General features: G+C 38.5%; 1 protein-coding gene and 1 long non-coding RNA gene across 2 annotated transcripts in view; both read left to right on the top strand.

Moving 5' to 3' along the window:
* LOC134625691 (deleted in malignant brain tumors 1 protein-like) overlaps positions 1-16661 on the top strand; it is a 246300-nt gene that overhangs the window by 117111 nt on the left and 112528 nt on the right. The window lies entirely within an intron of this gene.
* LOC134625855 (uncharacterized) lies at positions 12324-13058 on the top strand. Its single transcript, XR_010093776.1, has 3 exons — positions 12324-12380; positions 12497-12600; positions 12691-13058. It is a non-coding gene; the product is annotated as an uncharacterized LOC134625855 (long non-coding RNA).

Below are 16661 nucleotides of genomic sequence, written 5' to 3'. Positions count from 1 at the left end.
GTTTCAGAGTTTATAATGGGTGTGTATGGGATGGAATGTTGCTGCTAGAGTGAGACAGCTCAACTGCCAGAGTGAAAGCAGGTCGAAAATTAATCTTAAAATATTTTTTAAAACTGCTGCTGTGTCTGCAGCGTTCACTCTACAGCCATCATTTTACCCTCAAAACGTAGCCATCGCTGTCCTCTTTCATCCAATGTGTTTACTATTGTAATAGGTGTTATGGTTCTTTCATAAATGTCACCAATGCACAGCCTTGCCCCTCCAACTCTTCCATAGACTCTAATGTTAAAATGGCTCAGAAGGTTCGTTTGAAAATCAGAAGAGCATGGTGTCTTTCCACTGTCACCACGTCCATATAATAAACTCCACAGGCATGAAAACTGAGAATTCAGTAGACTAGACATTGCTGGCGCTCACGGTGAAAGAATCTTGTCAATACGACGTGTACTTTTCATTTGGGAGCGATTTGTTTCGGCCTGACTTTTCTGTTCATTTTAAGCAGCAAAAGTGAGGTGTATGTCTGTGTGTGTGCCATTGGGTGCAGTCACTATAGCAACCAGGCTCACACCTGCCTGCTTAACGAGCTCTCTCTCACTGTGCCAAGGTTAAACCTAAAAATGTCTGCTGCATCTAAGCAGTTGTAGTAAGATTAACTTTTTCAATAGGTACAATAAGACAGATTTGACAGGGGTCAGTAGTTAGTATATGCCAACTAAGTAGAGCATTGTGATTGGCACATAGGTTTTTCAGATCTGGGCAGTTGGAGTCAGTTGATGACTTTAAAATCATCCTTTCTGACTGGATAATTAAAGCTTACAGCATCTACCTGTCTGTAGTTGATTTTCCCACATTTTAACTAACGTTTAACTAATCTAATCTCCTTTATTGTCTGTGTTTATAGTCTGTATAGTTTATCTCCCCACTAACAAACTTAAAGTAGTCTTAAAATAAAACCCACAAAACAGTTCAAAATGAAATACTTTTTATTTGCTCATGTAATGCCAGTTGCCATATTTTTCTGTATGTCACTCATTCGCTTATACAAAAAGTACCAATTTGTACACTAGTCTAGTGTATTTCTTCCCTCTATCTCTCTATGTCTCTTACACACAGAGACTAACACAGACATGTATATGCTCATTATTGCTGTTCAAACTGATGTTCAAATTTCCAAGCACCACCTGAACGCCTCATTTATTTTTAACCCATCACTGGACCAACTGTCATCATTCCGCTTTGCTCTCTGCTGTGGTAAGTACAGTACACTCAGTACTGCACTGTTTTATTTTTATGACGATAAAAATACATGTTTGACATTTAAACTCACATATCAAGTCCAACAGAGTTCAAAGAATAAAGAAAGAAAGAAAAAAGAATAACCTTCGCTATCATTTATATTTGTTTATGACGTTTTGCTGTTAGCAGCAGTGCTAACGCTAGCTTCAATGCTAATGCTAGCAACGATGCTAATGCTAGCAACAATGCTAACGCTAGCTATAGTGCTAACACTAGCACTAGCAGTTGTTAACTGACAAAAAGAATATTCCTGTGATATTCCTTGGCGGTCAGTGAGACAAAAGTAACAAATGAGCTTTATTATTGCCATTGTGGCTCAGTTTTAACAGTAAGAGTGCTAGCGCTAGCAGCATTGCTAATGCTAGCTGCAATGCTAACGCTAGCTGCAGTGCTAACACTAACTGAAGTGCTAATGCTAGCCGGAATGCTAGCGCTAGCAGCAATGCTAAGGCTAGTAACAGTCGAACAGTAGCCTTACATAAGTGGAAATACTTAAGGTAATTAGTTTGAATTATAAAATGGTTGCTGTGTCTGTTGGTGTGCTATATTATTCTATAACCTGCTGACTATAAGTTCAGTGTATCATGTCATGTGGGCTTTGTATTTCTGTTAGTCTGATAATACTGTACAGACAACTAACATTATTTCTCGTCTTACACTTTCAGGAACTTGACTGACATCTGTGCTTTGCCTGGTAGGTGTGCACATACTGTAAGAGAAGTATACCAAAATAAAAAAATAATCTGACTTATATAAGCTGTAAAGTGATGGGTTCAATCTTTCATTCAAACTAGACCTTTTAAACACAATTTTATAATAAATACACATAAGTGCAGCTTAACAATTGGGCTAAAATATTTTTTACATTTTTGTAGTCACACTACATGTGATTAGTTAATGATTCACTCAATCATATTTGTATTAAAAATATTATTGCTGAATTTAAATAAATATTTATTATTTTAAAAAGTGCCCAATTATGCAACTTTTTGCACATGGCAGCCAACAACAGTTTAGCTTCAATATTTGTTTTGTCCTTTTTCAGTAGTCACAATTAGTTCATACAATTACCATGTGATATAATTTTAATAAAATTATTATTTTTTTCTTCTTTTTTGTTCACAGTGTGCAGAAGAACAAGGACCAGATCTCCAGTCTTCTCTGTCACATCCCAACCCCCCATCCCCTCTATCCTCTGTCTTGCTCCACCTGTTGTCTCTGCCTTCTTTCCATCTGTATTTCACCCTGTGGTTTGTGAGAAATTTTGCCAAACCAAGAATCTTATTGCGGTTTGATTTCAAAACCGTGTCTCTCCTGCTCTCTCTGTTCTCTCTGCTAAATTTTCTCTCTACCTGTTTTTCACTCTTTGGCTTGCTGCTGAGAAATGCACAAGCCAATAAAGCAATAAAGAGTGCATATTTTGCCTCAACCTTTGAACAAACTGAACAAACAAAGAAAACTCTGCGGTTTGATTTCAAAACCGTGTCTTTCCTGCTCTCTCTGTTCTCTCTGCTAAATTTTCTCTCTACCTGTTTTTCACTCTTTGGCTTGCTGCTGAGAAATGCACAAGCCAATAAAGCAATAAAGAGTGCATATTTTGCCTCAACCTTTGAACAAACTGAACAAAGAAAACTCTGCGGTTTGATTTCCAAGCCGTGTCTCTCCTGCTCTGCCTGTTCTCTCTGCTAAATTTTCTCTCTACCTGTTTTTCACTCTTGGCTTGCTGCTGAAAAATGCCAAGCCATTAAAGCAATAAAGAGTGCATATTGCCTCTACCTGAGAACAAACTGAACAAATAAAGAAAACTCTAATTCACGGTTTGATTGTCATCTCCCAGCCGTGTCTCTCCTGCTCTGTCTATTCTCTCTTCTAAATTTTCTCTCTACCTGTTTTTCATTCTGGGCTTGCTGCTAAGTTGTGCCAAGCCAATAAAGAGAGTACATAATATTCTCTCGACTGACAAACTGTCAAACAAACAAAGACATTGTTTCTGAGAAATAAAAGCTGAAATATAAAGACAAAGAAAACATCTCCTGCTGTGTGCCACTCTTGTTTTTTGAATACATTTTCTAAAGACTAACAGAAACACTTAAAGGTGTGTAAAAATGCCAAAAAAGCAGAAAAAGTCACAAGCTGCAAAACAACGCTGGAAGAAGTTCCATGAGTTTCACAAAGTACCAACATGTGAACAAACTGAGTGTGATTCTCCTCAGAGCTCTGCAGAAGACCGTGTGTCTGCAAAGACCAATGCTGATGGTGTCAAACAGGCAGGTCGACATGTTCCTGCACATGTAAAACAGGTATCCTATGCAGATGCTGTAAAGACTGGATTGCAGCATGCATTTAATGAACATCAGGTAAACCATAGAGACCAACCTGAGGTGTCAAGTGCCCCGCTGGTGGGTTATGCTGATATTGTGAAAAGAGGCCATCACAGTGATGTGGCAGGGCCATCTCATGCAGAAAGAGTGAACCTTGAAATCCAGCCCTCTGTAACACATGTCTGTGCATCTCACAGCCAGGCTCATCCCAAATATGGAGACTCCAGAAACAGCCAGTGCACATGTAACTCACTCACATTTCTTGCTTTCCTTCATGAGAATGAAAACATAACTACAGCTGACCTTAATCTGGTCTTGGATAAAGGTGATGTGATGTACAAAGAGGCCAAGAAAAGATTCCCCAAGAGTATTCATTTGGCAACCGATGAGCTGCCAGACAAAGTTGATGCTCGCAGGTCTATGTATCATGTCGACATGACACAGCCTTCCCGGTATGGGACATTTGAAGAACCTCCAGAGGAGGCAGTAGATACCTTTCTCAGCTTAGAAGCAGGACTGAGCTGCCTGTTGTCAGATGTGCAGTATGCCTTATTGATTATGAGTGGATTGTGTATCGCAGTGTTCAGATCCACATCAGGCAAATATGGTTTCTTTGATCCACACTCCAGAACAGCCAGTGGTCTTCCTCTACCACTACAGTCACGTAATCGTGGTACAGCTGTGATGCTGAAATTTACACTCCTCAGTGACATGATTAAGAGGCTCCAGGATTCTTATGAAGGGATGGAGATATCACCCTCTTGTACCTATGAGCTGAAGCATGTGCAGTTTTACAGTATGAGCACAGTCAACCTGAATGATACTATCACAGACACAGTCTGCAGACCAACAGCTGCCACTGCTGTGGCACCTACTCACTCTGATACAACTGTTGATGAAGCAAACTCCTCTACTCCAAGGAGAAACACAACCACTGATCTGACTGAGAACATCTTTTGTCAAATGTCCATTTGTACGCCACTGGTGAAACAAAAAGAAGTCCACATGACTAATTTCACATCATATGAAGATCAGAATGAACCTCCTAATATACCAACTGAAGAAATATGCAGTCAATTAAATTTCTTTCCATCAAATGATGCTTTTTCATGTCAATCAAATGCTGCAATAACAAATGTTGCTGCCTGTGATCTTTCTGATATAGTTTTACAAAAACTGAAAAAGGTTAATAAACAACAAAGGCACAAAATGAAAAGAAGATTAATGGCATCAGAGAAACCCAGAAATCAGAGAAAAGAAAACCAAAAAAGGAAAGAACGACAAAAATATGCTTCAAATAAAGAGTACAAAGAAAAGAAAAAATCTTGCACAAGCGAGGCATATAAAAACAATCCTGAAGTCAGACAGAAACATCAACAGTATATTAAAAGACGTTATTTTGAGAATGATGAATTCAGACAGAAACAACAGCAATATATTACAAGACGTTACTGTGAAAATGATGAATTCAGAAAGAAACAAAAACAATATGTTAAAAGACGTTTTTCTGAGAATGCTACAGTTAGAAAGAAACAACAACAATATATTAAAAGACGCTACTGTGAGAACGATGAATTCAGAAAGAAACAACAACAATATATTAAAAGGCGTTACTGTGAGAACGATGAATTCAGAAAGAAACAACAACAATATATTAAAAGGCGCTACTGTGAGAACAATGAATTCAGAAAGAAACAACAACAATATATTAAAAGGCGCTACTGTGAGAACAATGAATTTAGAAAGAAACAACAACAATATATTAAAAGACGCTACTGTGACAATGCTGAATTTAGACAAAAGCAAAAAAGCTATATCACTAAAAGGTATCAAGAGAGCCCAGAATTCAGAGAGAGACAGAGATCTCGAGTGACTCAGCGTTATGCACGTGACAATGCATTCAGAGTAAGACACCGACAACTAATGAAACAACTAATGCGAGACAGGTATCAAAGTAATCTTGCATTCAGGATTATGCACAATATGAGATGTGCCATGAAAATAAAAAGGAAATACAGATGGGTTAACAGACAAACCCAAGAGAGTGACAACAGTGTGATCAACGAGGCCATATCTGTGTTCAAATCACAAATCAAAGCTGGACCATCATACCCATGTACTGTCTGTTTCAAGGCTTCATTTCCAAACCAAGTGCGACCCTGCACAAGGTCAAATTATGTGAAAAACCCACATGTGGTTGCAACATGTTTGACAGGAAGGTTTGTTCATGTTTGTGATGAAAACTGCAGAAATGAGCAGTGCAATGTGCCTGATGAGAGAAAGAGAGAGTGGATTTGTCACACCTGCCACAGTCATCTTAAAAATGGATCCATGCCAGCACTTGCTGTTGCCAATAAACTGGATCTTGCTGATATTCCACCTGAACTGTCTGATCTCAACATACTGGAGAGACATCTCATAGCCAAGTGCATACCATTTGCCAAGATTATTCCTCTTCCCAAAGGCAGACAGAGAGCAATTAGAGGAAATGTGGTCTGTGTCCCATCAGAGGTACAGGAAACTGTTGAAGCATTGCCTAGATTAAGAATTAATTCTCAAGTCATGAGAGTAAAACTGAAGAGACGCTTGTCTTACAAAGGTCATCAGCTGTTTCAGACTGTAAGCTGGTCTAAACTTGTGCAAGCACTGCATAAACTCAAGCAGATTCATCCACAGTATAAGGATGTGAGCATCAGAGATGATGCTGAGCTGTGTGATCCAACACTTCCTGATGAAGATGAGGAGGATGATGATGATGAAAACATGAATGAGGACGATTACGATGAGGCTGATTTAATGGAAATTGACAGCTGTGAGAAAAATGCACTCAGTGAAGCACAAAATAAAAATGAACAGAATATCGACATGTTACCCTGTGATGGTGAACAACCATGTGAACAGATCAGAGATGATTCAGCGCAAGAAGATGGACTGACTAATGGTGGTTTTGCACTCGAGTCCTGTTTGCAGCCCCCTGATGTGGCTGAGGAGATATTATGTTTCAGTGAAGGAATCTACTCTGTTGCTCCTGCAGAGAGAAACAATCCAATAAGTTTTTTCAAAACACCTAAACTGGAGGCCATGGCCTTCCCTGTGCAGTTTCCTACAGGCCAAAACACACTGGATGAAAGAAGGCTGATCAAAGTATCCCCCAGTGGGTATTTCAAATCAAGACTTTTCTGCACTGATGACCGTTTTGCCAAAGACACAAACTATTTGTTCTTTGCACAGTTTGTGACTGAAATACATTTGGCTACTTCCAGCATGACAATCCAGTTAAGGAAGGCAAAGCCTTTGACCAGAGATGGGAGAAAAATAACCTCAGGCATGCTGCAAGATAAACATGAGGTGGAGAAACTGGTGCGAAATAAAGATGCAGTGAGATTCATGCAGCCTCTGAGAGGAACCCCAGCCTATTGGGAGAAAACAACAAGAGATCTTTTTGCCATGATCAGACAGTTGGGAACTCCCACGTTCTTTTGCACATTCTCAGCTGCTGAAATGCGCTGGCCTGAAGTGATTGAAGCAATAACAAGGCAGCAAGGTGAACAAGTGAGTTTTGAAGGACTCGACTGGTCAGCAAAGTGTGACATCCTGAGAAGCAATCCTGTCACAACAATGCGCATGTTTGACAAGAGAGTTGAAGCATTATTCAGAGATTTACTCTTATCTCCTGCAGAGCCACTTGGCAAAGTCATTGACTACTTTTACAGAGTGGAGTTTCAGCACAGAGGAAGCCCACACATACACTGTCTCCTGTGGGTAGAAGGTGCTCCTGTGTTTGAGGAGGATGATGATCAAACTGTTGTTGATTTTATAAACAAATACATCACAGCTCAGCTGCCTGATCCACATAAACAACCTGAACTGTACAAGAAAGTAACAGAAGTGCAAAAACACAGTAAGAACCACACAAAGACGTGCTTTAGGAGTTTAAGCTCTGGGTGCCGTTTTGGTTTTCCCAAACCACCCTGCAATGAGACAATGATCACAAGACCCAGTGAGGATGATGAACTGGAGGTAGAAACTGCAAAGAACAAGCTCAGACCACTGAACCAGCTGCTGAATGAGCCTGAAACTGCTTCCATGAGTTTAGAGCAGCTCTTGGCAAGATGCAAGTTGACACATGCAGAATATGAGCGATACCTGAATAAAATGAACACAAGAAGTACGATCATACTAAAGCGTGATCCAAAAGACTCTTGGATAAACGGCTATAATCCACATCTGCTTGAAGCCTGGAACAGTAATATCGACATAAGCTTTGTTTTAGATGCTTTCGGCGCTGCAAATTATTTAATGAAATATATATCAAAAAAAGAGGGCGGGCTATCTGAGTACCTGAAAACTGTCATTGAGAACTCCCATAAAGACAGTGTAAATGAGTGTGATGAAATGAGAGCCGTCATGCAGGCATATTCAAAGAAGCGAGAGATCAGTGCCCAGGAGTGTGTTGCTCGTGCATGTGGTCTTCACATGAAGCAATGTTCACGTGCTGTAATATTCATACCAACTGATGATAATCCAGTGAAAATGAGTCGTCCCCTTTCAGTTCTGGACAACACAACACCTGAGTCTTCAAATGTTTGGATGACATCATTGAATGACAAATACAAAGCCAGACCTGAAACACCAGAGTATGAGGAGATGTGCATGGCAGACTTTGCTGCTACTTGCAGGATTGTCTATGGCCAAAAGAAAAAAGGTAAAGATGTTTTGCCCCTTCTCAATGAGATGGGATTTGTGCAAAGGCGCAAAAACGATAAGCCTGCTATCATCAGATTTCACCGATGCTCACAAGAAAAAAATCCAGAGCAATATTATGGAAGACTGCTTAAACTGTACCTTCCTCATCGTTCAGACAACGAACTGAAAACGGCATCGTTGCCAACCTATCAGGCTTTCTATGGTGCTGGCTGTGTACACCTACCAGGTACTGACCGTCTTGAGTACGTGCAACACATTGTCAAAAGAAACAGAGAAAAATATGAGAAAAACAGTGAGGAGATCGAGACCGCTGTTGAGGAATATGAGCAGAACAGAGGTGTGACTGACGAATGGTGTAATCTGGCACCTGAATCAGATCTTGTAAGGTTGCAACTTGTTGAACAAGAAAGAGAGCGAGACAATGAAAATGAACAGGAAGATGTGCCCGACTACAGCCGTCAGGCTGATGCTTCAACAGAAGTCAGAGCCATCAGGGAACCCCCTGCTATTGATCCCACATTGTTACGTCAGATGTTTCAGAATCTGAATAAGAAGCAAGCCTGCATATTTTATGCAGTTAGAGACTGGTGCATTAAAAGGGTCTGTTCTCTAAATCCAGAGCAGTTTTTCTTTTATATTAATGGTGGTGCTGGAACAGGAAAATCACATCTTATCAAATGCATCTACTCAGAAGCATCTAAGATACTGAGCAAAGTGCCCAGATATGCAGACGACGTTGACATATCAAAACCCACTGTCCTGTTAACTGCTTTCACTGGGACTGCAGCATTTAACATTTCTGGAACAACACTGCATTCTCTACTCAAGCTCCCTAGAAGCTTAAAACCTCCCATTCAGGGACTTGGCAATCAGCTGGATGAAGTCAGATCAGAACTTTTGAATGCTGAAATAATCGTCATTGACGAAGTGTCTATGGTGTCAAGATATCTCTTTGCATATGTAGATGCAAGACTCAAACAGATCAAAGGGACTCGGAGACCCTTTGGAGGCATGTCAGTCATTGCTGTTGGAGACTTCTATCAGCTACCCCCAGTGCGACAGTCAAAACCTCTCTGTGTGCACGACCCGTCCGAGATCGACCTGTGGCGGGAGCATTTTCAGATGATCACTCTGACTGAGATTATGCGTCAGAAAGATGATGTTGTCTTTGCTGAGATGCTGAACAGAATCCGTGTGAAAGGAAAGTTGGATGTGCTTTGCGAAGCAGATAGAAATTTGTTGTCACAGGCCATAACTGAACCAGCCCGTTGTCCGACTGATGCGTTGCACATTTTTGCAACTAACAAAGAAGTGGATGCACACAACTCTGCAACACTGGGTCTGCTCCATACTCATATCATTGACATCCATGCAGATGATTATAGAAAGGATCCTAGAACTGGCAGAATGGCACTTCAAGACAGACCATTCAAAGGAGGTAAAAACGAGTTACCAGACACACTGAAAGTTGCAGAAGGAGCTCGTGTCATGCTCACCAGAAACATTGACATACAAAATGGTTTGGTTAATGGAGCTTTTGGAAAACTACTTAGAGTAGTTTACTCTGAAAACGACCGACACATCATCAAGCTTGGACTTAAAATGGATAATGAGACATCTGGAAAGAATAACCGCACACCAGCAGACGACATGGTGTACATTGAGAGAGCAGAGGAGAATCTAAAGCAGAAAGGAGTGGTACGAAGACAGTTCCCAGTGAAGCTGGCCTTTGCATGTACAATACATAAGGTACAAGGTATGACAACCACATCAGCTGTTGTCTCTCTTAAGAGCATTTTTGAGCCCGGCATGGCCTACGTAGCTGTCAGTAGAGTGACGTCTATCAATGGACTCTATCTTCTTGATATGGAGGAGAAAAAAATATTCACCAATCCAGAAATCACTGCAGCGCTTGAGAACATGAGACAAGCCAACCTTGATGACATGATGCCTCTTCTACATGTGAGACAAACACTGAGCAGGTCAGATGTTTTCACCATTGTTCACCATAATACAGAGGGACTGCCAGCTCACATTAATGACATCAAGAGTCACCATGAATTGTGTCTAGCAGATGTTTTGTGCCTAACAGAAACACACCTGCGAGGCTCTTTTGTCGCAGAGAGTCTCCACTTGGAAAATTACAATTTGTTCAAACGCAACAGACACCTGTCCTACACAAACTTTCCCCAGATGGCAAACAGAAGTGGTGGTGGAGTTGCTGTTTATGTGAAAAGTGACATTCAAGTGCATGAAAAACAGTACATCCATAATGTAACTGACCTTGAATTTCTGGCTTTAAAGGTTGAAGCACCAGTCAGTGCTCTGATTGCAGTTGTGTACAGACCTCCAGACTACACTCTGAGGCCATTCCTGAAAAACCTGGTAAGCCTATTAGACTCATTAGAGATCATGGACTGTCATCCCATCATAGTGTGTGGTGATTTTAATGAGAATGTTTTATCCAGTGCAAACAAACCAATCCTGGAGCTGTTTGAGTCTAGGGGATACGCACAGGTCATCACTGCCCCTACCACAGAGAAGAACACACTGCTTGACCTAATTTTCATTTCTCAGCCAGAGCGATGTCTCCATTCTGGAGTCATGAAGACCTACCATAGTTACCATGACCCTGTATACTGTGTATTGTCCTGTGATGATTCATGAACTATATCTTTGAATACAGTAAGTAATTTCTATATTTTTGAATGACTTAAGAAAGTAGAGCGATATTTAAAAGTTGACTTAAGAAAAAGCGCCCTGCATTGCAATATAATGTTTCAATTGTCTACATAAAATACAATTAAATGAATTAAGTAGTGATATCAGTAAAAGATGACAATTTTATGTATTACAGAAAATCTAAAAATCAGAAATCTATGAATGTCAGAAAAATCAAATATAGCAGTTTAAAACAAACAGTGTAGGCATATCCTCTCTGCAGCCAGGCTTCAAAATCCTGCCAGGCTGCCCCAGTCTCACTGTGGCTGGGAGGGAGGGAGGGTGGACCAGAGGATTGCCCACACAGCAAATAAATGTTCAACAGCTTCTTCATTGTTTCTGAGAGAACAACACAGACTAAAGGTTGCTTTTTTTAAAAAAAGAAAAAAAAAGAAAAATCTAATTACAGCAATAATGACAGTTAAGCCAGTTTATCTGTGCCTCTATTTTGAAATACTATTTACAAAAATGTTATTGATTTCAGTTTGTTATAATCTTTAAACTTTTTCAAAAGTATACAATTATATTTTTGGACAAATCTTTAAATGAAACATACATTTTTATGAGCTTTTATCATGTTTCAGCCAGTGCATTTATCAGGGTGGGTCTGGGTCTGGGATGATAAATGCACATTTCTGGCCAGAAATGTTTCAGCAGTGTTACATATGCACTACATATGTTAAACTTGCTTTTTGTTACCAGTTGATACCCTACATTTGTATAGACATTGGGTGGTGTGAGGCTGGGGAGTTGAGTGGAGTGGGTAGGTGGGAGTTGAATGTGGGGGGGTACGGTGGGAGGTTGTTAGGTTTCTTTTTTTTTTCTTTTTTTTGTTAAGAGAGACACAGTCCTCCTGTGTCTTCTCCGAGCTTCACATGTAAAATCCAACAGTGTGAAGCACATAGCAGCCAGAAAATGTAATGCCACAGATCAGAGAGGCTTCATCATCACCATCTTCGCCGTACGATCAGAGCATGAGACTTCACATCTGGAGCACAGGAGAGATTCTGTGATAAGTCCTCCTTCTAGCTTGTCCCACAAGCAGTCGGTGAGATTTACTCACAACAAAAAGGGTTAATGACATTATTTTCATGGAAACATGTATTAATTCTTTGTAAAGTGTTTAAATTGTGTTTTCACTTGACCTTAGGAGTGTTATTTTGAGTGTATTTTAATGTCTGTACTCAGGTGTTTCCCTCTGTGATCCATCCCCTTCAGAGCTGAGACACTCAGGACTGAACAGACTGCACAGTTTCTGTGACTGAGCCTCCAAAACACCTTCTTTGAAACCACACATGATAGAAGGGCTTTATATTTGCAGCAGCACTACTAAAGGTATTCAGTTTATTACAGGATGTGTTTGTTTCTTAGGACCAGCTCCAAGTGCACACTACCTAACATATACACCTTTCTGTTCATTACAAACCAACTACTCTGGATCATATGGCCAGTCGGCAGGAATGTTGCTGCAGGAAAACATCCCTGCAGATCACCATCATTGTCAGACTGACTGTGCCTCCTCTGTGCAGTGTCAAGATCCTCCCTAAATGAGTGTGTAAGTTCATTATTTTATTCCCTATGACAAGACAAGTATCACTGATATTTACATTTACAACTACATATGTTCCTGTTTTCTGCTCCTCAGCTATCCTGCTTCTGTGCTGCTTGCCACACATCAAACACTGGCCGGATGACAGGGAGGATCCACTCTGAAGTCACTGGACATGATGAGGATCATATGGGACTTTATAGTTTCACAGAAATGTTGTGCTCTTTGATTACAGGTTTTAAATGGACATAATGACTGCCTCTCTCTGATCTGACAGGCTAAAGGATTGTTTTCATTGTTAGTGCTCTGTACAGTGTATGCTTATTTAATATTTCATCACAGAGCAAACCTTTATTTATTTAACATATTTTTATTTTGTTTTAATGTTGAATTAACTGTGGGGATTTTTTTAAGTGGGCACTCGGGATGTCATATGACCAGAAATGTGGTAACTGTAATTCAACAGTATGTAAAGAAAGAATCTGCTAAGAACAAAACACACACAAAACCCCCCAAGAGAACTCAAATTCGTTCCATGTAATCCAATCTAAAACATTTTAAACTGCTGAACAGCAACACAAACAGTGTTAAAGAAACAGTGTTAACAGAATAATTATGATGAGTTTGTACCAAAGTTTCAGGTCACATGGCACACCTAGTGTGTAGTGTGGGGTATCAGCTGGTAAGTATAGGTTTTTTCATATTTGTGTCCTTAGAGTTCAGATAGATAAAGCCTTGTGTATAATAATTAGTCATAACCACAACTCAAAGTCAGGGACTAACTAAATTTGGGACTTCGTGTCTGAGCCCAGGTTAAAACACAGTGTTAAAAAGCATTTAGTGGCATGGCTGAACAATGCTGTAAACTAATGATACTTATTTATCCACAAAAAGGACTAATGTGTTCATTTGATTATTTGTATGTGTTAAACTGTGTCACCACCTTAGGCTTACGTTTGAGTTTACTCAAAAATCTCTATACAGTTCTCTTTTAAAACTGTGTGGACACTGTTTACAATAAAACATAAAAAAGAATGAGTAATAAAAAGATGTGTAGACAGATCAGTAGACCGATAGAAACAGCTGTTCAGCCATATTCTAAGAAACCAACACAATTTAAAGGTTCAGGATTGTGGTTTTAAAAGTTGAATTTTCATGTATTTCATATGTTGATTATTATTTTTATTTGGTTATTTAATTTAGTTATTTTTATTTATTCTCCTGTGAAGTGTTTAACAAAAAAAAAGCTACTTTAATTTCAATTTTATTTGTTTATTATTTGGTAATTTGTTCTTTAAGAATCGAGTCTGTGCCAAAAACTAAAGTTGAACAGACACATGACAGGATCAGATTATTAACACCTTAAAAAATTGCAAACGTCTCTTTTTAAAATGATTTTTATTGTATTTCGAAAAAAAAAAACATTTGTTGAATTAATTTAAGTCCTTTTCAGAAAGGAGCTGTACAATATGACTTAAGATTTTTATGTTATTTTCTATGACATATAAAACAAATTGATGTATGTAATACCATTAAACATGATATACACATGTGTATATGTCTGAAAAACATTATCCTGGATATTAAAGCTTGTATTTTCTTCAGAATGTTTGTTCATTTTTTCAGTTCAGTTCAACATATTTGTTTTTACATTTATTTTTATTATTTTTTTATGAATCAGAGATTTATAATACATAATTCCACTCTTTAAGTGATTAGAAGAATATGAACTTTTGTTATTCATTCAGAGGTTTTCTGACTAAATTTTCTTTTCTCATTACTCATCTTTTTCTAATTTATATTTTAAACATGTTCAGCTATTTTCCAACTTCTTCTGTGTGAAAATCAGCTTGTTTTCAGGTTAAAAATTCTGTATTTTCCAGCTAATTCAGCATTTTTAGCTTAATATTCAGTATTTAATTCATTCAGTGCATACATTCAGATTCAAGCATTCACACTGCAGTTTCTTCAGAAAATGCACTTTCTAGTTATTATTATTAGTGTGAATGCTTGTAAAAGCATTCACAGTATTGTTCTTCTAATCTTTATTATTAGTGTGAATGCTTGTAAAAGCATTCACAGTATTGTTCTTCTAATCTTTATTAGTGTGAATGCTTGTAAAAGCATTCACAGTATTGTTGTTGTAATCTTTCTTATTATCTATTATTCCATATTCCGTACGTTTTTTGGCATCTAACTCCTTCAAAACCGTTCAACTTAGAAAAACCATTCAAACACCGTTAGATTCCTCTTCTTTTGGACATGACTGCTTCTACTTTTCTCATTTTTAACATTTATATTTTTAAAATTATTCAACTTTTTTCAACAAAAATTTCCCATGTATTTCAATGGGGAGACCCTTCAAATCCTCATTCAACTTACTCATTTTCAAACTGTATCTACTTCCACATACGTTGACATAGAGCCACCATTCAAACTTTAAAACGAAGACAAGACATTCAACTATTCAACTTGTATTTATCTTTTCAATATCTATTATACTTTTTCTTCAGTTCCAGTTTAAGTTTCATGATGTTTTTTCAGCCGTTTCAGAGTTTATAATGGGTGTGTATGGGACGGAATGTTGCCGCTAGAGTGAGACAGCTCAACTGGTAGAGTGAGAGCAGGGGGGGAATTAATCTTAAAATATTTTCTTAAAACTGCTGCTGTGTCCGCAGCGTTTTGTCTACAGGTATGATTTTACCCTCAAAACGTAGCCATCGCTGTCCTCTTTCATCCAATGTGTTTACTATTGTACTAGGTGTTATGGTTCTTTCATAAATGTCACCAGAGCACAGCCTACTCCCTCCAACTCTTCCATAGACTCTAATGTTAAAATGGCTCAGAAGGTTCGTTTGAAAATCAGAAGAGCATGGTGTCTTTACACTGTCACCACGTCCATATAATAAACTCCACAGGCATGAAAACCGAGAATTAGGTAGACTAGACATTGCTGCCGCTCACGGTGAAAGAATTTTGTCAATACGACTTGTACTTTTCATTTGGGAGCGATTTGTTTCGGCTTGACTTTTCTGTTCATTTTAAGCAGCAAAAGTGAGGTGCATGTCTGTGTCCGTGTGTATGGAGCCATTGGGTGCAGTCACTATAGCAACCAGGCTCACACCTGCCTGCCTAATGAGCTCTCTCTCACTGTGCCAAGATTCATCTTAAACACTTCTCTTTCAACTGCTGCTGTATCCACAGTGTTTGCTCTACAGCCATCATTTTACCCTCAAAACGAAGCCATCGTTGTTCTCTTTCCAACAGCATGTCTTTCAAAGCTCAGAGATGTAAACCTTTAAAAGCGTGTGGATCCAAGTGGAGGGATTACACTTTAGTCATTCAGTGATTCAAAGAATATGAACTTTTAATATTCATTCAGATGTTTTCTGACTCTAAATTTTCTGTTCTCATTTCTTAGGTTTTCCAAATTTAAATTTAAAAACTTTTCAGCTATTTTCCAACTTCTTCTGTGTGAACATCAGCTTTCAAAAGTTCTGCACTTTTGTTTTCAGGTTAAAAACTCTGTATTTTCCAGCTCATTCAACATTTTTATTTTTAACTTAAAATTCAGCAATTAATTCATTTCAGTGCATACATTCAGATTCAAGCATTCACACTGCAGTTTCTTCAGAAAATGCACTTTCTAGTTATTATTATTTCATATTCCGTACGTTTTTTGGCATCTAACTCCTTCAAAACCGTTCAACTTAGAAAAACCATTCAAACACCGTTAGATTTCTCTTCTTTTGGACATGACTGCTTCTACTTTTCTCATTTTTAACATTAATATTTTTAATTTTATTCAACTTTTTCCAACAAAAATTTCCCATGTATTTCAATGGGGAGACCCTTCAAATTCTCCTTCAACTTATTCATTTTTAAACTCTTACTACTTCCCCATACGTTGACATAGAGCCACCATTCAAACTTTAAAACGAAGACAAGACATTCAAGTATTCAACTTGTATTTATCTTTACAATATATTTTATACTTTTTCTTCAGTTCCAGTTTAAGTTTCATGATGTTTTTTCAGCCGTTTCAGAGTTTATAATGGGTGTGTATG

The sequence above is a fragment of the Pelmatolapia mariae genome, linkage group LG4 (assembly GCF_036321145.2).
Source record: "Pelmatolapia mariae isolate MD_Pm_ZW linkage group LG4, Pm_UMD_F_2, whole genome shotgun sequence".
Lineage (NCBI taxonomy): Eukaryota > Metazoa > Chordata > Actinopteri > Cichliformes > Cichlidae > Pelmatolapia > Pelmatolapia mariae.
The sequence above is the reverse complement of the archived record's forward strand: the minus strand, read 5'-3'. Positions and strand labels throughout refer to the sequence as shown.